This window comes from Pelobates fuscus, chromosome 2 (assembly GCF_036172605.1).
Source record: "Pelobates fuscus isolate aPelFus1 chromosome 2, aPelFus1.pri, whole genome shotgun sequence".
NCBI lineage: Eukaryota > Metazoa > Chordata > Amphibia > Anura > Pelobatidae > Pelobates > Pelobates fuscus.
The window spans coordinates 16,767,756-16,793,763 of record NC_086318.1 but is presented as its reverse complement, the minus strand read 5'-3'; the positions used below and the strand labels follow the sequence as shown (position 1 = coordinate 16,793,763).

At 42.9% G+C, this 26,008-nt stretch overlaps 29 non-coding genes across 29 annotated transcripts; all 29 read right to left on the bottom strand.

Annotated features, from left to right (window-relative positions):
- Window positions 1–817: 817 nt before the first annotated feature.
- TRNAV-CAC (transfer RNA valine (anticodon CAC)) lies at window positions 818–890 on the bottom strand. Its single transcript has one exon. It is a non-coding gene; the product is annotated as a tRNA-Val (tRNA).
- A 745-nt stretch (window positions 891–1,635) lies between these two features.
- TRNAV-CAC (transfer RNA valine (anticodon CAC)) lies at window positions 1,636–1,708 on the bottom strand. Its single transcript has one exon. It is a non-coding gene; the product is annotated as a tRNA-Val (tRNA).
- A 575-nt stretch (window positions 1,709–2,283) lies between these two features.
- TRNAV-AAC (transfer RNA valine (anticodon AAC)) lies at window positions 2,284–2,356 on the bottom strand. Its single transcript has one exon. It is a non-coding gene; the product is annotated as a tRNA-Val (tRNA).
- A 299-nt stretch (window positions 2,357–2,655) lies between these two features.
- TRNAV-CAC (transfer RNA valine (anticodon CAC)) lies at window positions 2,656–2,728 on the bottom strand. The gene has a single exon. It is a non-coding gene; the product is annotated as a tRNA-Val (tRNA).
- A 1,219-nt stretch (window positions 2,729–3,947) lies between these two features.
- Window positions 3,948–4,020, bottom strand: TRNAV-CAC (transfer RNA valine (anticodon CAC)). Its single transcript has one exon. It is a non-coding gene; the product is annotated as a tRNA-Val (tRNA).
- Window positions 4,021–5,242: 1,222 nt separating this feature from the next.
- Window positions 5,243–5,315, bottom strand: TRNAV-CAC (transfer RNA valine (anticodon CAC)). The gene has a single exon. It is a non-coding gene; the product is annotated as a tRNA-Val (tRNA).
- Window positions 5,316–6,060: 745 nt separating this feature from the next.
- On the bottom strand, window positions 6,061–6,133 carry TRNAV-CAC (transfer RNA valine (anticodon CAC)). The gene has a single exon. It is a non-coding gene; the product is annotated as a tRNA-Val (tRNA).
- A 575-nt stretch (window positions 6,134–6,708) lies between these two features.
- On the bottom strand, window positions 6,709–6,781 carry TRNAV-AAC (transfer RNA valine (anticodon AAC)). The gene has a single exon. It is a non-coding gene; the product is annotated as a tRNA-Val (tRNA).
- A 299-nt stretch (window positions 6,782–7,080) lies between these two features.
- Window positions 7,081–7,153, bottom strand: TRNAV-CAC (transfer RNA valine (anticodon CAC)). The gene has a single exon. It is a non-coding gene; the product is annotated as a tRNA-Val (tRNA).
- Window positions 7,154–8,375: 1,222 nt separating this feature from the next.
- On the bottom strand, window positions 8,376–8,448 carry TRNAV-CAC (transfer RNA valine (anticodon CAC)). The gene has a single exon. It is a non-coding gene; the product is annotated as a tRNA-Val (tRNA).
- A 575-nt stretch (window positions 8,449–9,023) lies between these two features.
- Window positions 9,024–9,096, bottom strand: TRNAV-AAC (transfer RNA valine (anticodon AAC)). Its single transcript has one exon. It is a non-coding gene; the product is annotated as a tRNA-Val (tRNA).
- A 299-nt stretch (window positions 9,097–9,395) lies between these two features.
- Window positions 9,396–9,468, bottom strand: TRNAV-CAC (transfer RNA valine (anticodon CAC)). The gene has a single exon. It is a non-coding gene; the product is annotated as a tRNA-Val (tRNA).
- Window positions 9,469–10,688: 1,220 nt separating this feature from the next.
- Window positions 10,689–10,761, bottom strand: TRNAV-CAC (transfer RNA valine (anticodon CAC)). The gene has a single exon. It is a non-coding gene; the product is annotated as a tRNA-Val (tRNA).
- A 1,411-nt stretch (window positions 10,762–12,172) lies between these two features.
- Window positions 12,173–12,245, bottom strand: TRNAV-CAC (transfer RNA valine (anticodon CAC)). Its single transcript has one exon. It is a non-coding gene; the product is annotated as a tRNA-Val (tRNA).
- Window positions 12,246–13,656: 1,411 nt separating this feature from the next.
- TRNAV-CAC (transfer RNA valine (anticodon CAC)) lies at window positions 13,657–13,729 on the bottom strand. The gene has a single exon. It is a non-coding gene; the product is annotated as a tRNA-Val (tRNA).
- Window positions 13,730–15,122: 1,393 nt separating this feature from the next.
- On the bottom strand, window positions 15,123–15,195 carry TRNAV-AAC (transfer RNA valine (anticodon AAC)). Its single transcript has one exon. It is a non-coding gene; the product is annotated as a tRNA-Val (tRNA).
- A 299-nt stretch (window positions 15,196–15,494) lies between these two features.
- Window positions 15,495–15,567, bottom strand: TRNAV-CAC (transfer RNA valine (anticodon CAC)). The gene has a single exon. It is a non-coding gene; the product is annotated as a tRNA-Val (tRNA).
- Window positions 15,568–16,618: 1,051 nt separating this feature from the next.
- Window positions 16,619–16,691, bottom strand: TRNAV-AAC (transfer RNA valine (anticodon AAC)). The gene has a single exon. It is a non-coding gene; the product is annotated as a tRNA-Val (tRNA).
- Window positions 16,692–17,637: 946 nt separating this feature from the next.
- TRNAV-AAC (transfer RNA valine (anticodon AAC)) lies at window positions 17,638–17,710 on the bottom strand. Its single transcript has one exon. It is a non-coding gene; the product is annotated as a tRNA-Val (tRNA).
- A 299-nt stretch (window positions 17,711–18,009) lies between these two features.
- Window positions 18,010–18,082, bottom strand: TRNAV-CAC (transfer RNA valine (anticodon CAC)). The gene has a single exon. It is a non-coding gene; the product is annotated as a tRNA-Val (tRNA).
- Window positions 18,083–19,133: 1,051 nt separating this feature from the next.
- TRNAV-AAC (transfer RNA valine (anticodon AAC)) lies at window positions 19,134–19,206 on the bottom strand. The gene has a single exon. It is a non-coding gene; the product is annotated as a tRNA-Val (tRNA).
- A 299-nt stretch (window positions 19,207–19,505) lies between these two features.
- TRNAV-CAC (transfer RNA valine (anticodon CAC)) lies at window positions 19,506–19,578 on the bottom strand. Its single transcript has one exon. It is a non-coding gene; the product is annotated as a tRNA-Val (tRNA).
- Window positions 19,579–20,629: 1,051 nt separating this feature from the next.
- Window positions 20,630–20,702, bottom strand: TRNAV-AAC (transfer RNA valine (anticodon AAC)). The gene has a single exon. It is a non-coding gene; the product is annotated as a tRNA-Val (tRNA).
- Window positions 20,703–22,125: 1,423 nt separating this feature from the next.
- Window positions 22,126–22,198, bottom strand: TRNAV-AAC (transfer RNA valine (anticodon AAC)). The gene has a single exon. It is a non-coding gene; the product is annotated as a tRNA-Val (tRNA).
- A 299-nt stretch (window positions 22,199–22,497) lies between these two features.
- On the bottom strand, window positions 22,498–22,570 carry TRNAV-CAC (transfer RNA valine (anticodon CAC)). Its single transcript has one exon. It is a non-coding gene; the product is annotated as a tRNA-Val (tRNA).
- A 1,051-nt stretch (window positions 22,571–23,621) lies between these two features.
- Window positions 23,622–23,694, bottom strand: TRNAV-AAC (transfer RNA valine (anticodon AAC)). The gene has a single exon. It is a non-coding gene; the product is annotated as a tRNA-Val (tRNA).
- Window positions 23,695–23,993: 299 nt separating this feature from the next.
- On the bottom strand, window positions 23,994–24,066 carry TRNAV-CAC (transfer RNA valine (anticodon CAC)). Its single transcript has one exon. It is a non-coding gene; the product is annotated as a tRNA-Val (tRNA).
- A 1,051-nt stretch (window positions 24,067–25,117) lies between these two features.
- TRNAV-AAC (transfer RNA valine (anticodon AAC)) lies at window positions 25,118–25,190 on the bottom strand. Its single transcript has one exon. It is a non-coding gene; the product is annotated as a tRNA-Val (tRNA).
- Window positions 25,191–25,455: 265 nt separating this feature from the next.
- TRNAV-CAC (transfer RNA valine (anticodon CAC)) lies at window positions 25,456–25,528 on the bottom strand. The gene has a single exon. It is a non-coding gene; the product is annotated as a tRNA-Val (tRNA).
- Window positions 25,529–26,008: the final 480 nt, after the last annotated feature.

Below are 26,008 nucleotides of genomic sequence, written 5' to 3'. Positions count from 1 at the left end.
TCAGGGGTTCAGAAATTTCATAGAAGTCATAATTTTGCCCAGGCGAACCCGGGATTTCATGCCCAAAACAGTTCCATAGATTGGCGGCTAAGTGCCGCTGGAGGACCGACCTGGAACCGCGAGGTTTTCATGCCGAAAATAGCTCCAGGGCATTCGTGGCAAAGTCCCCTTGAAGTCTATTCGTGGTTTAAGTCAATGCGAACAAGATGTCCGCCACCGCGTGTTCCAATGTCGAATGGCGGCCACGTCGACTGTTCGGGAGTTCGAAGAACCATTGTCTAAAGTCCCAATGGCCACAAATAGGGTCTCTCAGCCAAAACAAATTAAAAGGGGCCATAGTCACAGAGCAAAAGGTTGGCAAATATTCCTCTCCAAAAACCAGTGGCGAGGTCACTTTCGCCACAACTCTATTCAGCAAGCTCATCGCTCATGTGAGTAAACATGATTTTCTTGCATTTTTAGTTGAAAATCCATCTCTGAAAGTACAGCGAGCATGAGTTTTGCTTTTGTCGACGGTGATTTTTGCACAAAACCCTTCTCCCATTGTAGGGAATATGACAAAAAGAACAGATGCACTTGAAATTTGCAAAGAGACTTCGAAAAGCCGCATTCTAACAAAAAGGAATCCAAAACGGAACAAAAGCAATGTTTCTGCCCGGTTTCGAACCGGGGACCTTTCGCGTGATAACCACTTTATTCAGCTAACAGATCGCTTACGTCTTGCCGAGTATACGTGATTTTTGGATTCATAGTCAAGCAGGTGCATTTCCAATTCAGAAGACTTCTAACGTCAGCAGATTTAGCAAAAATTAAATAATGTTTCTGCCAGGTTTCGAACCTGGGACCTTTTGCGTGTGAGGCGAACGTGATAACCACTACACTACAGAAACTGCCACAATGCCAACTTTGCACAGGAAAATTGGGGGAATGTGTTTGCTGCATACCCATCGTATTTAAAAAGTCCCCAGATTCAAATGCCTATTTCCTTCAACATACATAGAAGAAGAAAACAGTCTGTTGATGTGAAATTGTATTCTTGGCAAAAGTTTGATCTGTCCAGTCAATCATTTCCGAAGAACCATTCGAAGAACCATTGTCTAAAGTCCCAATGGCCACAAATAGGGTCTCTCAGCCAAAACAAATTAAAAGGGGCCATAGTCACAGAGCAAAAGGTTGGCAAATATTCCTCTCCAAAAACCAGTGGCGAGGTCACTTTCGCCACAACTCTATTCAGCAAGCTGATCGCTCATGTGAGTAAACATGATTTTCTTGCATTTTTAGTAGAAAATCCATCTCTGAAAATACAGTGAGCATGAGTTTTGCTTTTGTCGACGTGATTTTTGCACAAAACCCTTCTCCCATTGTAGGGAATATGACAAAAAGAACAGATGCACTTGAAATTTGCAAAGAGACTTCGAAAAGCCGCATTCTAACAAAAAGGAATCCAAAACAGAACAAAAGCAATGTTTCTGCCCGGTTTCGAACCGGGGACCTTTCGCGTGATAACCACTTTATTCAGCTAACAGATCGCTTACGTCTTGCCGAGTATACGTGATTTTTGGATTCATAGTCAAGCAGGTGCATTTCCAATTCAGAAGACTTCTAACATCAGCAGATTTAGCAAAAATTAAATAATGTTTCTGCCAGGTTTCGAACCTGGGACCTTTCGCGTGTGAGGCGAACGTGATAATCACTACACTACAGAAACTGCCACAATGCTGACTTTGCACAGGAAAATTGGGGGAATGTGTTTGCTGCATACCCATCGTATTTGAAAAGTCCCCAGATTCAAATGCCTATTTCCTTCAACATACATAGAAGAAGAAAACAGTCTGTTGATGTGAAATTGTATTCTTGGCAAAAGTTTGATCTGTCCAGTCAATCATTTCCGAAGAACCATTCGAAGAACCATTGTCTAAAGTCCCAATGGCCACAAATACGGTCTCTCAGCCAAAACAAATTAAAAGGGGCCATAGTCACAGAGCAAAAGGTTGGCAAATATTCCTCTCCAAAAACCAGTGGCGAGGTCACTTTTGCCACAACTCTATTCAGCAAGCTGATCGCTCATGTGAGTAAACATGATTTTCTTGCATTTTTAGTAGAAAATCCATCTCTGAAAGTACAGCGAGCAGGAGTTTTGCTTTTGTCGACGGTGATTTTTGCACAAAACCCTTCTCCCATTGTAGGGAATATGACAAAAGGAACAGATGCACTTGAAATTTGCAAAGAGACTTCGAAAAGCCGCATTCTAACAAAAAGGAATCCAAAACAGAACAAAAACAATGTTTCTGCCCGGTTTCGAACCGGGGACCTTTCGCGTGTTAGGCGAACGTGATAACCACTACACTACAGAAACTACAGCTGTGTACATCCATGTTGAGACCGGAGTAGCATGCGCCATGTGCAAGCACTGAATGCAAGACAGAAAATGCTGTCTTGCATTCGGTACTTGCACATGGCGCATGCTGATTTAATGAGTGCAATTCAGCTTTTTCTCAGACAACATTGGCTTCAGGTTTTTGGAAACCACTTTATTCAGCTAACAGATCGCTTACGTCTTGCCGAGTATACGTGATTTTTGGATTCATAGTCAAGCAGGTGCATTTCCAATTCAGAAGACTTCTAACGTCAGCAGATTTAGCAAAAATTAAATAATGTTTCTGCCAGGTTTCGAACCTGGGACCTTTTGCGTGTGAGGCGAACGTGATAACCACTACACTACAGAAACTGCCACAATGCCGACTTTGCACAGGAAAATTGGGGGAATGTGTTTGCTGCATACCCATCGTATTTAAAAAGTCCCCAGATTCAAATGCCTATTTCCTTCAACATACATAGAAGAAGAAAACAGTCTGTTGATGTGAAATTGTATTCTTGGCAAAAGTTTGATCTGTCCAGTTAATCATTTCCAAACCTACACACATACAGCAAACAATCCCTCCCCTCTGCCTGTGATATAATTAAGGCAGTTAATGCATTAACTTAATTATCCCCAGGCAGTAAAAAATAAAAAACTCACATTTTTCTAAAGTACCATAAGTGGCCCAAAACACAACATATCCCATAAATGTTACATCACCCGACAGCTCTGATCTGGGTGAGCGACATATCCGAAAATCACCCGGATCATATCAGGGGTTCAGAAATTTCATAGAAGTCATAATTTTGCCCAGGCGAACCCGGGATTTCATGCCCAAAACAGTTCCATAGATTGGCGGCTAAGTGCCGCTGGAGGACCGACCTGGAACCGCGAGGTTTTCATGCCGAAAATAGCTCCAGGGCATTCGCGGCAAAGTCCCCTTGAAGTCTATTCGTGGTTTAAGTCAATGCGAACAAGATGGCCGCCACCGCGTGTTCCAATGTCGAATGGCGGCCACGTCGACTGTTCGGGAGTTCGAAGAACCATTGTCTAAAGTCCCAATGGCCACAAATAGGGTCTCTCAGCCAAAACAAATTAAAAGGGGCCATAGTCACAGAGCAAAAGGTTGGCAAATATTCCTCTCCAAAAACCAGTGGCGAGGTCACTTTCGCCACAACTCTATTCAGCAAGCTGATCGCTCATGTGAGTAAACATGATTTTCTTGCATTTTTAGTAGAAAATCCATCTCTGAAAATACAGCGAGCATGAGTTTTGCTTTTGTCGACGTGATTTTTGCACAAAACCCTTCTCCCATTGTAGGGAATATGACAAAAAGAACAGATGCACTTGAAATTTGCAAAGAGACTTCGAAAAGCCGCATTCTAACAAAAAGGAATCCAAAACAGAACAAAAGCAATGTTTCTGCCCGGTTTCGAACCGGGGACCTTTCGCGTGATAACCACTTTATTCAGCTAACAGATCGCTTACGTCTTGCCGAGTATACGTGATTTTTGGATTCATAGTCAAGCAGGTGCATTTCCAATTCAGAAGACTTCTAACGTCAGCAGATTTAGCAAAAATTAAATAATGTTTCTGCCAGGTTTCGAACCTGGGACCTTTCGCGTGTGAGGCGAACGTGATAACCACTACACTACAGAAACTGCCACAATGCCGACTTTGCACAGGAAAATTGGGGGAATGTGTTTGCTGCATACCCATCGTATTTAAAAAGTCCCCAGATTCAAATGCCTATTTCCTTCAACATACATAGAAGAAGAAAACAGTCTGTTGATGTGAAATTGTATTCTTGGCAAAAGTTTGATCTGTCCAGTCAATCATTTCCAAACCTACACACATACAGTAAACAATCCCTCCCCTCTGCCTGTGATATAATTAAGGCAGTTAATGCATTAACTTAATTATCCCCAGGCAGAAAAAAAATAAAAAACGCACATTTTTCTAAAGTACCATAAGTGGCCCAAAACACAACATATCCACATAAATGTTACATCACCCGACAGCTCTGATCTGGGTGAGCGACATATCCGAAACTCACCCAGATCAGATCAGGGGTTCAGAAATTTCATAGAAGTCATAATTTTGCCCAGGCGAACCCGGGATTTCATGCCCAAAACAGTTCCATAGATTGGCGGCTAAGTGCCGCTGGAGGACCGACCTGGAACCGCGAGGTTTTCATGCCGAAAATAGCTCCAGGGCATTCGTGGCAAAGTCCCCTTGAAGTCTATTCGTGGTTTAAGTCAATGCGAACAAGATGTCCGCCACCGCGTGTTCCAATGTCGAATGGCGGCCACGTCGACTGTTCGGGAGTTCGAAGAACCATTGTCTAAAGTCCCAATGGCCACAAATAGGGTCTCTCAGCCAAAACAAATTAAAAGGGGCCATAGTCACAGAGCAAAAGGTTGGCAAATATTCCTCTCCAAAAACCAGTGGCGAGGTCACTTTCGCCACAACTCTATTCAGCAAGCTCATCGCTCATGTGAGTAAACATGATTTTCTTGCATTTTTAGTTGAAAATCCATCTCTGAAAATACAGCGAGCATGAGTTTTGCTTTTGTCGACGGTGATTTTTGCACAAAACCCTTCTCCCATTGTAGGGAATATGACAAAAAGAACAGATGCACTTGAAATTTGCAAAGAGACTTCGAAAAGCCGCATTCTAACAAAAAGGAATCCAAAACGGAACAAAAGCAATGTTTCTGCCCGGTTTCGAACCGGGGACCTTTCGCGTGATAACCACTTTATTCAGCTAACAGATCGCTTACGTCTTGCCGAGTATACGTGATTTTTGGATTCATAGTCAAGCAGGTGCATTTCCAATTCAGAAGACTTCTAACGTCAGCAGATTTAGCAAAAATTAAATAATGTTTCTGCCAGGTTTCGAACCTGGGACCTTTTGCGTGTGAGGCGAACGTGATAACCACTACACTACAGAAACTGCCACAATGCCGACTTTGCACAGGAAAATTGGGGGAATGTGTTTGCTGCATACCCATCGTATTTAAAAAGTCCCCAGATTCAAATGCCTATTTCCTTCAACATACATAGAAGAAGAAAACAGTCTGTTGATGTGAAATTGTATTCTTGGCAAAAGTTTGATCTGTCCAGTCAATCATTTCCGAAGAACCATTCGAAGAACCATTGTCTAAAGTCCCAATGGCCACAAATACGGTCTCTCAGCCAAAACAAATTAAAAGGGGCCATAGTCACAGAGCAAAAGGTTGGCAAATATTCCTCTCCAAAAACCAGTGGCGAGGTCACTTTCGCCACAACTCTATTCAGCAAGCTGATCGCTCATGTGAGTAAACATGATTTTCTTGCATTTTTAGTAGAAAATCCATCTCTGAAAATACAGCGAGCATGAGTTTTGCTTTTGTCGACGTGATTTTTGCACAAAACCCTTCTCCCATTGTAGGGAATATGACAAAAAGAACAGATGCACTTGAAATTTGCAAAGAGACTTCGAAAAGCCGCATTCTAACAAAAAGGAATCCAAAACAGAACAAAAGCAATGTTTCTGCCCGGTTTCGAACCGGGGACCTTTCGCGTGATAACCACTTTATTCAGCTAACAGATCGCTTACGTCTTGCCGAGTATACGTGATTTTTGGATTCATAGTCAAGCAGGTGCATTTCCAATTCAGAAGACTTCTAACATCAGCAGATTTAGCAAAAATTAAATAATGTTTCTGCCAGGTTTCGAACCTGGGACCTTTCGCGTGTGAGGCGAACGTGATAACCACTACACTACAGAAACTGCCACAATGCCGACTTTGCACAGGAAAATTGGGGGAATGTGTTTGCTGCATACCCATCGTATTTAAAAAGTCCCCAGATTCAAATGCCTATTTCCTTCAACATACATAGAAGAAGAAAACAGTCTGTTGATGTGAAATTGTATTCTTGGCAAAAGTTTGATCTGTCCAGTCAATCATTTCCGAAGAACCATTCGAAGAACCATTGTCTAAAGTCCCAATGGCCACAAATACGGTCTCTCAGCCAAAACAAATTAAAAGGGGCCATAGTCACAGAGCAAAAGGTTGGCAAATATTCCTCTCCAAAAACCAGTGGCGAGGTCACTTTCGCCACAACTCTATTCAGCAAGCTGATCGCTCATGTGAGTAAACATGATTTTCTTGCATTTTTAGTAGAAAATCCATCTCTGAAAGTACAGCGAGCAGGAGTTTTGCTTTTGTCGACGGTGATTTTTGCACAAAACCCTTCTCCCATTGTAGGGAATATGACAAAAGGAACAGATGCACTTGAAATTTGCAAAGAGACTTCGAAAAGCCGCATTCTAACAAAAAGGAATCCAAAACAGAACAAAAGCAATGTTTCTGCCCGGTTTCGAACCGGGGACCTTTCGCGTGTTAGGCGAACGTGATATCCACTACACTACAGAAACTACAGCTGTGCACATCCATGTTGAGACCGGAGTAGCATGCGCCATGTGCAAGCACTGAATGCAAGACAGAAAATGCTGTCTTGCATTCGGTACTTGCACATGGCGCATGCTGATTTAATGAGTGCAATTCAGCTTTTTCTCAGACAACATTGGCTTCAGGTTTTTGGAAACCACTTTATTCAGCTAACAGATCGCTTACGTCTTGCCGAGTATACGTGATTTTTGGATTCATAGTCAAGCAGGTGCATTTCCAATTCAGAAGACTTCTAACGTCAGCAGATTTAGCAAAAATTAAATAATGTTTCTGCCAGGTTTCGAACCTGGGACCTTTTGCGTGTGAGGCGAACGTGATAACCACTACACTACAGAAACTGCCACAATGCCGACTTTGCACAGGAAAATTGGGGGAATGTGTTTGCTGCATACCCATCGTATTTAAAAAGTCCCCAGATTCAAATGCCTATTTCCTTCAACATACATAGAAGAAGAAAACAGTCTGTTGATGTGAAATTGTATTCTTGGCAAAAGTTTGATCTGTCCAGTCAATCATTTCCAAACCTACACACATACAGTAAACAATCCCTCCCCTCTGCCTGTGATATAATTAAGGCAGTTAATGCATTAACTTAATTATCCCCAGGCAGAAAAAAAATAAAAAACGCACATTTTTCTAAAGTACCATAAGTGGCCCAAAACACAACATATCCACATAAATGTTACATCACCCGACAGCTCTGATCTGGGTGAGCGACATATCCGAAACTCACCCAGATCAGATCAGGGGTTCAGAAATTTCATAGAAGTCATAATTTTGCCCAGGCGAACCCGGGATTTCATGCCCAAAACAGTTCCATAGATTGGCGGCTAAGTGCCGCTGGAGGACCGACCTGGAACCGCGAGGTTTTCATGCCGAAAATAGCTCCAGGGCATTCGTGGCAAAGTCCCCTTGAAGTCTATTCGTGGTTTAAGTCAATGCGAACAAGATGTCCGCCACCGCGTGTTCCAATGTCGAATGGCGGCCACGTCGACTGTTCGGGAGTTCGAAGAACCATTGTCTAAAGTCCCAATGGCCACAAATAGGGTCTCTCAGCCAAAACAAATTAAAAGGGGCCATAGTCACAGAGCAAAAGGTTGGCAAATATTCCTCTCCAAAAACCAGTGGCGAGGTCACTTTCGCCACAACTCTATTCAGCAAGCTCATCGCTCATGTGAGTAAACATGATTTTCTTGCATTTTTAGTTGAAAATCCATCTCTGAAAGTACAGCGAGCATGAGTTTTGCTTTTGTCGACGGTGATTTTTGCACAAAACCCTTCTCCCATTGTAGGGAATATGACAAAAAGAACAGATGCACTTGAAATTTGCAAAGAGACTTCGAAAAGCCGCATTCTAACAAAAAGGAATCCAAAACGGAACAAAAGCAATGTTTCTGCCCGGTTTCGAACCGGGGAACTTTCGCGTGATAACCACTTTATTCAGCTAACAGATCGCTTACGTCTTGCCGAGTATACGTGATTTTTGGATTCATAGTCAAGCAGGTGCATTTCCAATTCAGAAGACTTCTAACGTCAGCAGATTTAGCAAAAATTAAATAATGTTTCTGCCAGGTTTCGAACCTGGGACCTTTTGCGTGTGAGGCGAACGTGATAACCACTACACTACAGAAACTGCCACAATGCCGACTTTGCACAGGAAAATTGGGGGAATGTGTTTGCTGCATACCCATCGTATTTAAAAAGTCCCCAGATTCAAATGCCTATTTCCTTCAACATACATAGAAGAAGAAAACAGTCTGTTGATGTGAAATTGTATTCTTGGCAAAAGTTTGATCTGTCCAGTCAATCATTTCCGAAGAACCATTCGAAGAACCATTGTCTAAAGTCCCAATGGCCACAAATACGGTCTCTCAGCCAAAACAAATTAAAAGGGGCCATAGTCACAGAGCAAAAGGTTGGCAAATATTCCTCTCCAAAAACCAGTGGCGAGGTCACTTTCGCCACAACTCTATTCAGCAAGCTGATCGCTCATGTGAGTAAACATGATTTTCTTGCATTTTTAGTAGAAAATCCATCTCTGAAAGTACAGCGAGCAGGAGTTTTGCTTTTGTCGACGGTGATTTTTGCACAAAACCCTTCTCCCATTGTAGGGAATATGACAAAAGGAACAGATGCACTTGAAATTTGCAAAGAGACTTCGAAAAGCCGCATTCTAACAAAAAGGAATCCAAAACAGAACAAAAGCAATGTTTCTGCCCGGTTTCGAACCGGGGACCTTTCGCGTGTTAGGCGAACGTGATAACCACTACACTACAGAAACTACAGCTGTGTACATCCATGTTGAGACCGGAGTAGCATGCGCCATGTGCAAGCACTGAATGCAAGACAGAAAATGCTGTCTTGCATTCGGTACTTGCACATGGCGCATGCTGATTTAATGAGTGCAATTCAGCTTTTTCTCAGACAACATTGGCTTCAGGTTTTTGGAAACCACTTTATTCAGCTAACAGATCGCTTACGTCTTGCCGAGTATACGTGATTTTTGGATTCATAGTCAAGCAGGTGCATTTCCAATTCAGAAGACTTCTAACGTCAGCAGATTTAGCAAAAATTAAATAATGTTTCTGCCAGGTTTCGAACCTGGGACCTTTTGCGTGTGAGGCGAACGTGATAACCACTACACTACAGAAACTGCCACAATGCCGACTTTGCACAGGAAAATTGGGGGAATGTGTTTGCTGCATACCCATCGTATTTAAAAAGTCCCCAGATTCAAATGCCTATTTCCTTCAACATACATAGAAGAAGAAAACAGTCTGTTGATGTGAAATTGTATTCTTGGCAAAAGTTTGATCTGTCCAGTTAATCATTTCCAAACCTACACACATACAGCAAACAATCCCTCCCCTCTGCCTGTGATATAATTAAGGCAGTTAATGCATTAACTTAATTATCCCCAGGCAGTAAAAAATAAAAAACTCACATTTTTCTAAAGTACCATAAGTGGCCCAAAACACAACATATCCCATAAATGTTACATCACCCGACAGCTCTGATCTGGGTGAGCGACATATCCGAAAATCACCCGGATCATATCAGGGGTTCAGAAATTTCATAGAAGTCATAATTTTGCCCAGGCGAACCCGGGATTTCATGCCCAAAACAGTTCCATAGATTGGCGGCTAAGTGCCGCTGGAGGACCGACCTGGAACCGCGAGGTTTTCATGCCGAAAATAGCTCCAGGGCATTCGCGGCAAAGTCCCCTTGAAGTCTATTCGTGGTTTAAGTCAATGCGAACAAGATGGCCGCCACCGCGTGTTCCAATGTCGAATGGCGGCCACGTCGACTGTTCGGGAGTTTGAAGAACCATTGTCTAAAGTCCCAATGGCCACAAATAGGGTCTCTCAGCCAAAACTAATTAAAAGGGGCCATAGTCACAGAGCAAAAGGTTGGCAAATATTCCTCTCCAAAAACCAGTGGCGAGGTCACTTTCGCCACAACTCTATTCAGCAAGCTGATCGCTCATGTGAGTAAACATGATTTTCTTGCATTTTTAGTAGAAAATCCATCTCTGAAAGTACAGCGAGCATGAGTTTTGCTTTTGTCGACGGTGATTTTTGCACAAAACCCTTCTCCCATTGTAGGGAATATGACAAAAAGAACAGATGCACTTGAAATTTGCAAAGAGACTTCGAAAAGCCGCATTCTAACAAAAAGGAATCCAAAACAGAACAAAAGCAATGTTTCTGCCCGGTTTCGAACCGGGGACCTTTCGCGTGATAACCACTTAATTCAGCTAACAGATCGCTTACGTCTTGCCGAGTATACGTGATTTTTGGATTCATAGTCAAGCAGGTGCATTTCCAATTCAGAAGACTTCTAACGTCAGCAGATTTAGCAAAAATTAAATAATGTTTCTGCCAGGTTTCGAACCTGGGACCTTTCGCGTGTGAGGCGAACGTGATAACCACTACACTACAGAAACTGCCACAATGCCGACTTTGCGCAGGAAAATTGGGGGAATGTGTTTGCTGCATACCCATCGTATTTAAAAAGTCCCCAGATTCAAATGCCTATTTCCTTCAACATACATAGAAGAAGAAAACAGTCTGTTGATGTGAAATTGTATTCTTGGCAAAAGTTTGATCTGTCCAGTCAATCATTTCCAAACCTACACACATACAGCAAACAATCCCTCCCCTCTGCCTGTGATATAATTAAGGCAGTTAATGCATTAACTTAATAATCCCCAGGCAGAAAAAAATAAAAACCGCACATTTTTCTAAAGTACCATAAGTGGCCCAAAACACAACATATCCCCATAAATGTTACATCACCCGACAGCTCTGATCTGGGTGAGCGACATATCCGAAAATCACCCAGATCAGATCAGGGGTTCAGAAATTAAATAGAAGTCATAATTTTGCCCAGGCGAACCCGGGATTTCATGCCCAAAACAGTTCCATAGATTGGCGGCTAAGTGCCGCTGGAGGACCGACCTGGAACCGCGAGGTTTTCATGCCGAAAATAGCTCCAGGGCATTCGCGGCAAAGTCCCCTTGAAGTCTATTCGTGGTTTAAGTCAATGCGAACAAGATGGCCGCCACCGCGTGTTCCAATGTCGAATGGCGGCCACGTCGACTGTTCGGGAGTTCGAAGAACCATTGTCTAAAGTCCCAATGGCCACAAATAGGGTCTCTCAGCCAAAACAAATTAAAAGGGGCCATAGTCACAGAGCAAAAGGTTGGCAAATATTCCTCTCCAAAAACCAGTGGCGAGGTCACTTTCGCCACAACTCTATTCAGCAAGCTGATCGCTCATGTGAGTAAACATGATTTTCTTGCATTTTTAGTAGAAAATCCATCTCTGAAAATACAGCGAGCATGAGTTTTGCTTTTGTCGACGGTGATTTTTGCACAAAACCCTTCTCCCATTGTAGGGAATATGACAAAAAGAACAGATGCACTTGAAATTTGCAAAGAGACTTCGAAAAGCCGCATTCTAACAAAAAGGAATCCAAAACAGAACAAAAGCAATGTTTCTGCCCGGCGACCTTTCGCGTGTTAGGCGAACGTGATAACCACTACACTACAGAAACTACAGCTGTGCACATCCATGTTGAGACCGGAGTAGCATGCGCCATGTGCAAGCACTGACTGCAAGACAGAAAATGCTGTCTTGCATTCGGTACTTGCACATGGCGCATGCTGATTTAATGAGTGCAATTTAGCTTTTTCTCAGACAACATTAGCTTCAGGTTTTTGGAAACCACTTTATTCAGCTAACAGATCGCTTACGTCTTGCCGAGTATACGTGATTTTTGGATTCATAGTCAAGCAGGTGCATTTCCAATTCAGAAGACTTCTAACGTCAGCAGATTTAGCAAAAATTAAATAATGTTTCTGCCAGGTTTCGAACCTGGGACCTTTCGCGTGTGAGGCGAACGTGATAACCACTACACTACAGAAACTGCCACAATGCCGACTTTGCGCAGGAAAATTGGGGGAATGTGTTTGCTGCATACCCATCGTATTTAAAAAGTCCCCAGATTCAAATGCCTATTTCCTTCAACATACATAGAAGAAGAAAACAGTCTGTTGATGTGAAATTGTATTCTTGGCAAAAGTTTGATCTGTCCAGTCAATCATTTCCAAACCTACACACATACAGCAAACAATCCCTCCCCTCTGCCTGTGATATAATTAAGGCAGTTAATGCATTAACTTAATAATCCCCAGGCAGAAAAAAATAAAAACCGCACATTTTTCTAAAGTACCATAAGTGGCCCAAAACACAACATATCCCCATAAATGTTACATCACCCGACAGCTCTGATCTGGGTGAGCGACATATCCGAAAATCACCCAGATCAGATCAGGGGTTCAGAAATTAAATAGAAGTCATAATTTTGCCCAGGCGAACCCGGGATTTCATGCCCAAAACAGTTCCATAGATTGGCGGCTAAGTGCCGCTGGAGGACCGACCTGGAACCGCGAGGTTTTCATGCCGAAAATAGCTCCAGGGCATTCGCGGCAAAGTCCCCTTGAAGTCTATTCGTGGTTTAAGTCAATGCGAACAAGATGGCCGCCACCGCGTGTTCCAATGTCGAATGGCGGCCACGTCGACTGTTCGGGAGTTCGAAGAACCATTGTCTAAAGTCCCAATGGCCACAAATAGGGTCTCTCAGCCAAAACAAATTAAAAGGGGCCATAGTCACAGAGCAAAAGGTTGGCAAATATTCCTCTCCAAAAACCAGTGGCGAGGTCACTTTCGCCACAACTCTATTCAGCAAGCTGATCGCTCATGTGAGTAAACATGATTTTCTTGCATTTTTAGTAGAAAATCCATCTCTGAAAATACAGCGAGCATGAGTTTTGCTTTTGTCGACGGTGATTTTTGCACAAAACCCTTCTCCCATTGTAGGGAATATGACAAAAAGAACAGATGCACTTGAAATTTGCAAAGAGACTTCGAAAAGCCGCATTCTAACAAAAAGGAATCCAAAACAGAACAAAAGCAATGTTTCTGCCCGGCGACCTTTCGCGTGTTAGGCGAACGTGATAACCACTACACTACAGAAACTACAGCTGTGCACATCCATGTTGAGACCGGAGTAGCATGCGCCATGTGCAAGCACTGACTGCAAGACAGAAAATGCTGTCTTGCATTCGGTACTTGCACATGGCGCATGCTGATTTAATGAGTGCAATTTAGCTTTTTCTCAGACAACATTAGCTTCAGGTTTTTGGAAACCACTTTATTCAGCTAACAGATCGCTTACGTCTTGCCGAGTATACGTGATTTTTGGATTCATAGTCAAGCAGGTGCATTTCCAATTCAGAAGACTTCTAACGTCAGCAGATTTAGCAAAAATTAAATAATGTTTCTGCCAGGTTTCGAACCTGGGACCTTTCGCGTGTGAGGCGAACGTGATAACCACTACACTACAGAAACTGCCACAATGCCGACTTTGCACAGGAAAATTGGGGGAATGTGTTTGCTGCATACCCATCGTATTTAAAAAGTCCCCAGATTCAAATGCCTATTTCCTTCAACATACATAGAAGAAGAAAACAGTCTGTTGATGTGAAATTGTATTCTTGGCAAAAGTTTGATCTGTCCAGTCAATCATTTCCGAAGAACCATTCGAAGAACCATTGTCTAAAGTCCCAATGGCCACAAATACGGTCTCTCAGCCAAAACAAATTAAAAGGGGCCATAGTCACAGAGCAAAAGGTTGGCAAATATTCCTCTCCAAAAACCAGTGGCGAGGTCACTTTCGCCACAACTCTATTCAGCAAGCTGATCGCTCATGTGAGTAAACATGATTTTCTTGCATTTTTAGTAGAAAATCCATCTCTGAAAATACAGCGAGCATGAGTTTTGCTTTTGTCGACGTGATTTTTGCACAAAACCCTTCTCCCATTGTAGGGAATATGACAAAAAGAACAGATGCACTTGAAATTTGCAAAGAGACTTCGAAAAGCCGCATTCTAACAAAAAGGAATCCAAAACAGAACAAAAGCAATGTTTCTGCCCGGTTTCGAACCGGGGACCTTTCGCATGATAACCACTTTATTCAGCTAACAGATCGCTTACGTCTTGCCGAGTATACGTGATTTTTGGATTCATAGTCAAGCAGGTGCATTTCCAATTCAGAAGACTTCTAACGTCAGCAGATTTAGCAAAAATTAAATAATGTTTCTGCCAGGTTTCGAACCTGGGACCTTTCGCGTGTGAGGCGAACGTGATAACCACTACACGTCAGAAACTGCCACAATGCCGACTTTGCGCAGGAAAATTGGGGGAATGTGTTTGCTGCATACCCATCGTATTTAAAAAGTCCCCAGATTCAAATGCCTATTTCCTTCAACATACATAGAAGAAGAAAACAGTCTGTTGATGTGAAATTGTATTCTTGGCAAAAGTTTGATCTGTCCAGTCAATCATTTCCGAAGAACCATTCGAAGAACCATTGTCTAAAGTCCCAATGGCCACAAATACGGTCTCTCAGCCAAAACAAATTAAAAGGGGCCATAGTCACAGAGCAAAAGGTTGGCAAATATTCCTCTCCAAAAACCAGTGGCGAGGTCACTTTCGCCACAACTCTATTCAGCAAGCTGATCGCTCATGTGAGTAAACATGATTTTCTTGCATTTTTAGTAGAAAATCCATCTCTGAAAGTACAGCGAGCATGAGTTTTGCTTTTGTCGACGGTGATTTTTGCACAAAACCCTTCTCCCATTGTAGGGAATATGACAAAAGGAACAGATGCACTTGAAATTTGCAAAGAGACTTCGAAAAGCCGCATTCTAACAAAAAGGAATCCAAAACAGAATAAAAGCATTGTTTCTGCCCGGTTTCAAACCGGGGACCTTTCGCGTGTTAGGCGAACGTGATAACCACTACACTACAGAAACTACAGCTGTGCACATCCATGTTGAGACCGGAGTAGCATGCGCCATGTGCAAGCACTGAATGCAAGACAGAAAATGCTGTCTTGCATTCGGTACTTGCACATGGCGCATGCTGATTTAATGAGTGCAATTCAGCTTTTTCTCAGACAACATTGGCTTCAGGTTTTTGGAAACCACTTTATTCAGCTAACAGATCGCTTACGTCTTGCCGAGTATACGTGATTTTTGGATTCATAGTCAAGCAGGTGCATTTCCAATTCAGAAGACTTCTAACGTCAGCAGATTTAGCAAAAATTAAATAATGTTTCTGCCAGGTTTCGAACCTGGGACCTTTCGCGTGTGAGGCGAACGTGATAACCACTACACTACAGAAACCGCCACAATGCCGACTTTGCACAGGAAAATTGGGGGAATGTGTTTGCTGCATACCCATCGTATTTAAAAAGTCCCCAGATTCAAATGCCTATTTCCTTCAACATACATAGAAGAAGAAAACAGTCTGTTGATGTGAAATTGTATTCTTGGCAAAAGTTTGATCTGTCCAGTCAATCATTTCCAAACCTACACACATACAGTAAACAATCCCTCCCCTCTGCCTGTGATATAATTAAGGCAGTTAATGCATTAACTTAATTATCCCCAGGCAGAAAAAAAATAAAAAACGCACATTTTTCTAAAGTACCATAAGTGGCCCAAAACACAACATATCCACAAAAATGTTACATCACCCGACAGCTCTGATCTGGGTGAGCGACATATCCGAAAATCACCCAGATCAGATCAGGGGTTCAGAAATTTCATAGAAGTCATAATTTTGCCCAGGCGAACCCGGGATTTCATGCCCAAAACAGTTCCATAGATTCGCGGCTAAGTGCCGCTGGAGGACCGACCTGGAACCGCGAGGTTTTCATGCCGAAAATAGCTCCAGGGCATTCGCGGCAAAGTCCCCTTGAAGTCTATTCGTGGTTTAAGTCAATGCGAACAAGATGGCCACCACCGCGTGTTCCAATGTCAAATGGCGGCCACGTCGACTGTTCGGGAGTTCGAAGAACCATTGTCTAAAGTCCCAATGGCCACAAATAGGGTCTCTCAGCCAAAACAAATTAAAAGGGGCCATAGTCACAGAGCAAAAGGTTGGCAAATATTCCTCTCCAAAAACCAGTGGCGAGGTCACTTTCGCCACAACTCTATTCAGCAAGCTGATCGCTCATGTGAGTAAACATGATTTTCTTGCATTTTTAGTAGAAAATCCATCTCTGAAAATACAGCGAGCATGAGTTTTGCTTTTGTCGACGGTGATTTTTGCACAAAACCCTTCTCCCATTGTAGGGAATATGACAAAAAGAACAGATGCACTTGAAATTTGCAAAGAGACTTCGAAAAGCCGCATTCTAACAAAAAGGAATCCAAAACAGAACAAAAGCAATGTTTCTGCCCGGCTTCGAACCGGGGACCTTTCGCGTGTTTGGCGAACGTGATAACCACTACACTACAGAAACTACAGCTGTGCACATCCATGTTGAGACCGGAGTAGCATGCGCCATGTGCAAGCACTGACTGCAAGACAGAAAATGCTGTCTTGCATTCGGTACTTGCACATGGCGCATGCTGATTTAATGAGTGCAATTTAGCTTTTTCTCAGACAACATTAGCTTCAGGTTTTTGGAAACCACTTTATTCAGCTAACAGATCGCTTACGTCTTGCCGAGTATACGTGATTTTTGGATTCATAGTCAAGCAGGTGCATTTCCAATTCAGAAGACTTCTAACGTCAGCAGATTTAGCAAAAATTAAATAATGTTTCTGCCAGGTTTCGAACCTGGGACCTTTCGCGTGTGAGGCGAACGTGATAACCACTACACGTCAGAAACTGCCACAATGCCGACTTTGCGCAGGAAAATTGGGGGAATGTGTTTGCTGCATACCCATCGTATTTAAAAAGTCCCCAGATTCAAATGCCTATTTCCTTCAACATACATAGAAGAAGAAAACAGTCTGTTGATGTGAAATTGTATTCTTGGCAAAGTTTGATCTGTCCAGTCAATCATTTCCGAAGAACCATTCGAAGAACCATTGTCTAAAGTCCCAATGGCCACAAATACGGTCTCTCAGCCAAAACAAATTAAAAGGGGCCATAGTCACAGAGCAAAAGGTTGGCAAATATTCCTCTCCAAAAACCAGTGGCGAGGTCACTTTCGCCACAACTCTATTCAGCAAGCTGATCGCTCATGTGAGTAAACATGATTTTCTTGCATTTTTAGTAGAAAATCCATCTCTGAAAATACAGCGAGCATGAGTTTTGCTTTTGTCGACGGTGATTTTTGCACAAAACCCTTCTCCCATTGTAGGGAATATGACAAAAAGAACAGATGCACTTGAAATTTGCAAAGAGACTTCGAAAAGCCGCATTCTAACAAAAAGGAATCCAAAACAGAACAAAAGCAATGTTACTGCCCGGCTTCGAACCGGGGACCTTTCGCGTGTTAGGCGAACGTGATAACCACTACACTACAGAAACTACAGCTGTGCACATCCATGTTGAGACCGGAGTAGCATGCGCCATGTGCAAGCACTGACTGCAAGACAGAAAATGCTGTCTTGCATTCGGTACTTGCACATGGCGCATGCTGATTTAATGAGTGCAATTTAGCTTTTTCTCAGACAACATTAGCTTCAGGTTTTTGGAAACCACTTTATTCAGCTAACAGATCGCTTACGTCTTGCCGAGTATACGTGATTTTTGGATTCATAGTCAAGCAGGTGCATTTCCAATTCAGAAGACTTCTAACGTCAGCAGATTTAGCAAAAATTAAATAATGTTTCTGCCAGGTTTTGAACCTGGGACCTTTCGCGTGTGAGGCGAACGTGATAACCACTACACTACAGAAACTGCCACAATGCCGACTTTGCGCAGGAAAATTGGGGGAATGTGTTTGCTGCATACCCATCGTATTTAAAAAGTCCCCAGATTCAAATGCCTATTTCCTTCAACATACATAGAAGAAGAAAACAGTCTGTTGATGTGAAATTGTATTCTTGGCAAAAGTTTGATCTGTCCAGTCAATCATTTCCAAACCTACACACATACAGTAAACAATCCCTCCCCTCTGCCTGTGATATAATTAAGGCAGTTAATGCATTAACTTAATTATCCCCAGGCAGAAAAAAAATACAAACCGCACATTTTTCTAAAGTACCATAAGTGGCCCAAAACACAACATATCCCCATAAATGTTACATCACCCGACAGCTCTGATCTGGGTGAGCGACATATCCGAAAATCACCCAGATCAGATCAGGGGTTCAGAAATTAAATATAAGTCATAATTTTGCCCAGGCGAACCCGGGATTTCATGCCCAAAACAGTTCCATAGATTGGCGGCTAAGTGCCGCTGGAGGACCGACCTGGAACCGCAAGGTTTTCATGCCGAAAATAGCTCCAGGGCATTCGCGGCAAAGTCCCCTTGAAGTCTATTCGTGGTTTAAGTCAATGCGAACAAGATGGCCGCCACCGCGTGTTCCAATGTCGAATGGCGGCCACGTCGACTGTTCGGGAGTTCGAAGAACCATTGTCTAAAGTCCCAATGGCCACAAATAGGGTCTCTCAGCCAAAACAAATTAAAAGGGGCCATAGTCACAGAGCAAAAGGTTGGCAAATATTCCTCTCCAAAAACCAGTGGCGAGGTCAGTTTCGCCACAACTCTATTCAGCAAGCTGATCGCTCATGTGAGTAAACATGATTTTCTTGCATTTTTAGTAGAAAATCCATCTCTGAAAATACAGCGAGCATGAGTTTTGCTTTTGTCGACGGTGATTTTTGCACAAAACCCTTCTCCCATTGTAGGGAATATGACAAAAAGAACAGATGCACTTGAAATTTGCAAAGAGACTTCGAAAAGCCGCATTCTAACAAAAAGGAATCCAAAACAGAACAAAAGCAATGTTACTGCCCGGCTTCGAACCGGGGACCTTTCGCGTGTTAGGCGAACGTGATAACCACTACACTACAGAAACTACAGCTGTGCACATCCATGTTGAGACCGGAGTAGCATGCGCCATGTGCAAGCACTGACTGCAAGACAGAAAATGCTGTCTTGCATTCGGTACTTGCACATGGCGCATGCTGATTTAATGAGTGCAATTTAGCTTTTTCTCAGACAACATTAGCTTCAGGTTTTTGGAAACCACTTTATTCAGCTAACAGATCGCTTACGTCTTGCCGAGTATACGTGATTTTTGGATTCATAGTCAAGCAGGTGCATTTCCAATTCAGAAGACTTCTAACGTCAGCAGATTTAGCAAAAATTGAATAATGTTTCTGCCAGGTTTTGAACCTGGGACCTTTCGCGTGTGAGGCGAACGTGATAACCACTACACTACAGAAACTGCCACAATACCGACTTTGCGCAGGAAAATTGGGGGAATGTGTTTGCTGCATACCCATCGTATTTAAAAAGTCCCCAGATTCAAATGCCTATTTCCTTCAACATACATAGAAGAAGAAAACAGTCTGTTGATGTGAAATTGTATTCTTGGCAAAAGTTTGATCTGTCCAGTCAATCATTTCCAAACCTACACACATACAGTAAACAATCCCTCCCCTCTGCCTGTGATATAATTAAGGCAGTTAATGCATTAACTTAATTATCCCCAGGCAGAAAAAAAATAAAAAACGCACATTTTTCTAAAGTACCATAAGTGGCCCAAAACACAACATATCCACATAAATGTTACATCACCCGACAGCTCTGATCTGGGTGAGCGACATATCCGAAAATCACCCAGATCAGATCAGGGGTTCAGAAATTTCATAGAAGTCATAATTTTGCCCAGGCGAACCCGGGATTTCATGCCCAAAACAGTTCCATAGATTGGCGGCTAAGTGCCGCTGGAGGACCGACCTGGAACCGCGAGGTTTTCATGCCGAAAATAGCTCCAGGGCATTCGCGGCAAAGTCCCCTTGAAGTCTATTCGTGGTTTAAGTCAATGCGAACAAGATGGCCGCCACCGCGTGTTCCAATGTCGAATGGCGGCCACGTCGACTGTTCGGGAGTTCGAAGAACCATTGTCTAAAGTCCCAATGGCCACAAATAGGGTCTCTCAGCCAAAACAAATTAAAAGGGGCCATAGTCACAGAGCAAAAGGTTGGCAAATATTCCTCTCCAAAAACCAGTGGCGAGGTCAGTTTCGCCACAACTCTATTCAGCAAGCTGATCGCTCATGTGAGTAAACATGATTTTCTTGCATTTTTAGTAGAAAATCCATCTCTGAAAATACAGCGAGCATGAGTTTTGCTTTTGTCGACGGTGATTTTTGCACAAAACCCTTCTCCCATTGTAGGGAATATGACAAAAAGAACAGATGCACTTGAAATTTGCAAAGAGACTTCGAAAAGCCGCATTCTAACAAAAAGGAATCCAAAACAGAACAAAAGCAATGTTTCTGCCCGGCATCGAACCGGGGACCTTTCGCGTGTTAGGCGAACGTGATAACCACTACACTACAGAAACTACAGCTGTGCACATCCATGTTGAGACCGGAGTAGCATGCGCCATGTGCAAGCACTGACTGCAAGACAGAAAATGCTGTCTTGCATTCGGAACTTGCACATGGCGCATGCTGATTTAATGAGTGCAATTTAGCTTTTTCTCAGACAACATTAGCTTCAGGTTTTTGGAAACCACTTTATTCAGCTAACAGATCGCTTACGTCTTGCCGAGTATATGTGATTTTTGGATTCATAGTCAAGCAGGTGCATTTCCAATTCAGAAGACTTCTAACGTCAGCAGATTTAGCAAAAATTAAATAATGTTTCTGCCAGGTTTCGAACCTGGGACCTTTCGCGTGTGAGGCGAACGTGATAACCACTACACGTCAGAAACTGCCACAATGCCGACTTTGCGCAGGAAAATTGGGGGAATGTGTTTGCTGCATACCCATCGTATTTAAAAAGTCCCCAGATTCAAATGCCTATTTCCTTCAACATACATAGAAGAAGAAAACAGTCTGTTGATGTGAAATTGTATTCTTGGCAAAAGTTTGATCTGTCCAGTCAATCATTTCCAAACCTACACACATACAGTAAACAATCCCTCCCCTCTGCCTGTGATATAATTAAGGCAGTTAATGCATTAACTTAATTATCCCCAGGCAGAAAAAAAATAAAAAACGCACATTTTTCTAAAGTACCATAAGTGGCCCAAAACACAACATATCCACATAAATGTTACATCACCCGACAGCTCTGATCTGGGTGAGCGACATATCCGAAAATCACCCAGATCAGATCAGGGGTTCAGAAATTTCATAGAAGTCATAATTTTGCCCAGGCGAACCCGGGATTTCATGCCCAAAACAGTTCCATAGATTGGCGGCTAAGTGCCGCTGGAGGACCGACCTGGAACCGCGAGGTTTTCATGCCGAAAATAGCTCCAGGGCATTCGCGGCAAAGTCCCCTTGAAGTCTATTCGTGGTTTAAGTCAATGCGAACAAGATGGCCGCCACCGCGTGTTCCAATGTCGAATGGCGGCCACGTCGACTGTTCGGGAGTTCGAAGAACCATTGTCTAAAGTCCCAAAGGCCACAAATAGGGTCTCTCAGCCAAAACAAATTAAAAGGGGCCATAGTCACAGAGCAAAAGGTTGGCAAATATTCCTCTCCAAAAACCAGTGGCGAGGTCAGTTTCGCCACAACTCTATTCAGCAAGCTGATCGCTCATGTGAGTAAACATGATTTTCTTGCATTTTTAGTAGAAAATCCATCTCTGAAAATACAGCGAGCATGAGTTTTGCTTTTGTCGACGGTGATTTTTGCACAAAACCCTTCTCCCATTGTAGGGAATATGACAAAAAGAACAGATGCACTTGAAATTTGCAAAGAGACTTCGAAAAGCCGCATTCTAACAAAAAGGAATCCAAAACAGAACAAAAGCAATGTTACTGCCCGGCTTCGAACCGGGGACCTTTCGCGTGTTAGGCGAACGTGATAACCACTACACTACAGAAACTACAGCTGTGCACATCCATGTTGAGACCGGAGTAGCATGCGCCATGTGCAAGCACTGACTGCAAGACAGAAAATGCTGTCTTGCATTCGGTACTTGCACATGGCGCATGCTGATTTAATGAGTGCAATTTAGCTTTTTCTCAGACAACATTAGCTTCAGGTTTTTGGAAACCACTTTATTCAGCTAACAGATCGCTTACGTCTTGCCGAGTATACGTGATTTTTGGATTCATAGTCAAGCAGGTGCATTTCCAATTCAGAAGACTTCTAACGTCAGCAGATTTAGCAAAAATTAAATAATGTTTCTGCCAGGTTTTGAACCTGGGACCTTTCGCGTGTGAGGCGAACGTGATAACCACTACACTACAGAAACTGCCACAATGCCGACTTTGCGCAGGAAAATTGGGGGAATGTGTTTGCTGCATACCCATCGTATTTAAAAAGTCCCCAGATTCAAATGCCTATTTCCTTCAACATACATAGAAGAAGAAAACAGTCTGTTGATGTGAAATTGTATTCTTGGCAAAAGTTTGATCTGTCCAGTCAATCATTTCCAAACCTACACACATACAGTAAACAATCCCTCCCCTCTGCCTGTGATATAATTAAGGCAGTTAATGCATTAACTTAATTATCCCCAGGCAGAAAAAAAATAAAAACCGCACATTTTTCTAAAGTACCATAAGTGGCCCAAAACACAACATATCCCCATAAATGTTACATCACCCGACAGCTCTGATCTGGGTGAGCGACATATCCGAAAATCACCCAGATCAGATCAGGGGTTCAGAAATTAAATAGAAGTCATAATTTTGCCCAGGCGAACCCGGGATTTCATGCCCAAAACAGTTCCATAGATTGGCGGCTAAGTGCCGCTGGAGGACCGACCTGGAACCGCAAGGTTTTCATGCCGAAAATAGCTCCAGGGCATTCGCGGCAAAGTCCCCTTGAAGTCTATTCGTGGTTTAAGTCAATGCGAACAAGATGGCCGCCACCGCGTGTTCCAATGTCGAATGGCGGCCACGTCGACTGTTCGGGAGTTCGAAGAACCATTGTCTAAAGTCCCAATGGCCACAAATAGGGTCTCTCAGCCAAAACAAATTAAAAGGGGCCATAGTCACAGAGCAAAAGGTTGGCAAATATTCCTCTCCAAAAACCAGTGGCGAGGTCAGTTTCGCCACAACTCTATTCAGCAAGCTGATCGCTCATGTGAGTAAACATGATTTTCTTGCATTTTTAGTAGAAAATCCATCTCTGAAAATACAGCGAGCATGAGTTTTGCTTTTGTCGACGGTGATTTTTGCACAAAACCCTTCTCCCATTGTAGGGAATATGACAAAAAGAACAGATGCACTTGAAATTTGCAAAGAGACTTCGAAAAGCCGCATTCTAACAAAAAGGAATCCAAAACAGAACAAAAGCAATGTTTCTGCCCGGCATCGAACCGGGGACCTTTCGCGTGTTAGGCGAACGTGATAACCACTACACTACAGAAACTACAGCTGTGCACATCCATGTTGAGACCGGAGTAGCATGCGCCATGTGCAAGCACTGACTGCAAGACAGAAAATGCTGTCTTGCATTCGGAACTTGCACATGGCGCATGCTGATTTAATGAGTGCAATTTAGCTTTTTCTCAGACAACATTAGCTTCAGGTTTTTGGAAACCACTTTATTCAGCTAACAGATCGCTTACGTCTTGCCGAGTATACGTGATTTTTGGATTCATAGTCAAGCAGGTGCATTTCCAATTCAGAAGACTTCTAACGTCAGCAGATTTAGCAAAAATTAAATAATGTTTCTGCCAGGTTTTGAACCTGGGACCTTTCGCGTGTGAGGCAAACGTGATAACCACTACACTACAGAAACTGCCACAATGCCGACTTTGCGCAGGAAAATTGGGGGAATGTGTTTGCTGCATACCCATCGTATTTAAAAAGTCCCCAGATTCAAATGCCTATTTCCTTCAACATACATAGAAGAAGAAAACAGTCTGTTGATGTGAAATTGTATTCTTGGCAAAAGTTTGATCTGTCCAGTCAATCATTTCCAAACCTACACACATACAGTAAACAATCCCTCCCCTCTGCCTGTGATATAATTAAGGCAGTTAATGCATTAACTTAATTATCCCCAGGAAGAAAAAAAATAAAAAACGCACATTTTTCTAAAGTACCATAAGTGGCCCAAAACACAACATATCCCCATAAATGTTACATCACCCGACAGCTCTGATCTGGGTGAGCGACATATCCGAAAATCACCCAGATCAGATCAGGGGTTCAGAAATTTCATAGAAGTCATAATTTTGCCCAGGCGAACCCGGGATTTCATGCCCAAAACAGTTCCATAGATTGGCGGCTAAGTGCCGCTGGAGGACCGACCTGGAACCGCGAGGTTTTCATGCCGAAAATAGCTCCAGGGCATTCGCGGCAAAGTCCCCTTGAAGTCTATTCGTGGTTTAAGTCAATGCGAACAAGATGGCCGCCACCGCGTGTTCCAATGTCGAATGGCGGCCACGTCGACTGTTCGGGAGTTCGAAGAACCATTGTCTAAAGTCCCAATGGCCACAAATAGGGTCTCTCAGCCAAAACAAATTAAAAGGGGCCATAGTCACAGAGCAAAAGGTTGGCAAATATTCCTCTCCAAAAACCAGTGGCGAGGTCAGTTTCGCCACAACTCTATTCAGCAAGCTGATCGCTCATGTGAGTAAACATGATTTTCTTGCATTTTTAGTAGAAAATCCATCTCTGAAAATACAGCGAGCATGAGTTTTGCTTTTGTCGACGGTGATTTTTGCACAAAACCCTTCTCCCATTGTAGGGAATATGACAAAAAGAACAGATGCACTTGAAATTTGCAAAGAGACTTCGAAAAGCCGCATTCTAACAAAAAAGAATCCAAAACAGAACAAAAGCAATGTTACTGCCCGGCTTCGAACCGGGGACCTTTCGCGTGTTAGGCGAACGTGATAACCACTACACTACAGAAACTACAGCTGTGCACATGCATGTTGAGACCGGAGTAGCATGCGCCGTCTTGCATTCGGAACTTGCACATGGCGCATGCTGATTTAATGAGTGCAATTTCGCTTTTTCTCAGACAACATTAGCTTCAGGTTTTTGGAAACCACTTTATTCAGCTAACAGATCGCTTACGTCTTGCCGAGTATACGTGATTTTTGGATTCATAGTCAAGCAGGTGCATTTCCAATTCAGAAGACTTCTAACGTCAGCAGATTTAGCAAAAATTAAATAATGTTTCTGCCAGGTTTTGAACCTGGGACCTTTCGCGTGTGAGGCAAACGTGATAACCACTACACTACAGAAACTGCCACAATGCCGACTTTGCGCAGGAAAATTGGGGGAATGTGTTTGCTGCATACCCATCGTATTTAAAAAGTCCCCAGATTCAAATGCCTATTTCCTTCAACATACATAGAAGAAGAAAACAGTCTGTTGATGTGAAATTGTATTCTTGGCAAAAGTTTGATCTGTCCAGTCAATCATTTCCAAACCTACACACATACAGTAAACAATCCCTCCCCTCTGCCTGTGATATAATTAAGGCAGTTAATGCATTAACTTAATTATCCCCAGGAAGAAAAAAAATAAAAAACGCACATTTTTCTAAAGTACCATAAGTGGCCCAAAACACAACATATCCCCATAAATGTTACATCACCCGACAGCTCTGATCTGGGTGAGCGACATATCCGAAAATCACCCAGATCAGATCAGGGGTTCAGAAATTTCATAGAAGTCATAATTTTGCCCAGGCGAACCCGGGATTTCATGCCCAAAACAGTTCC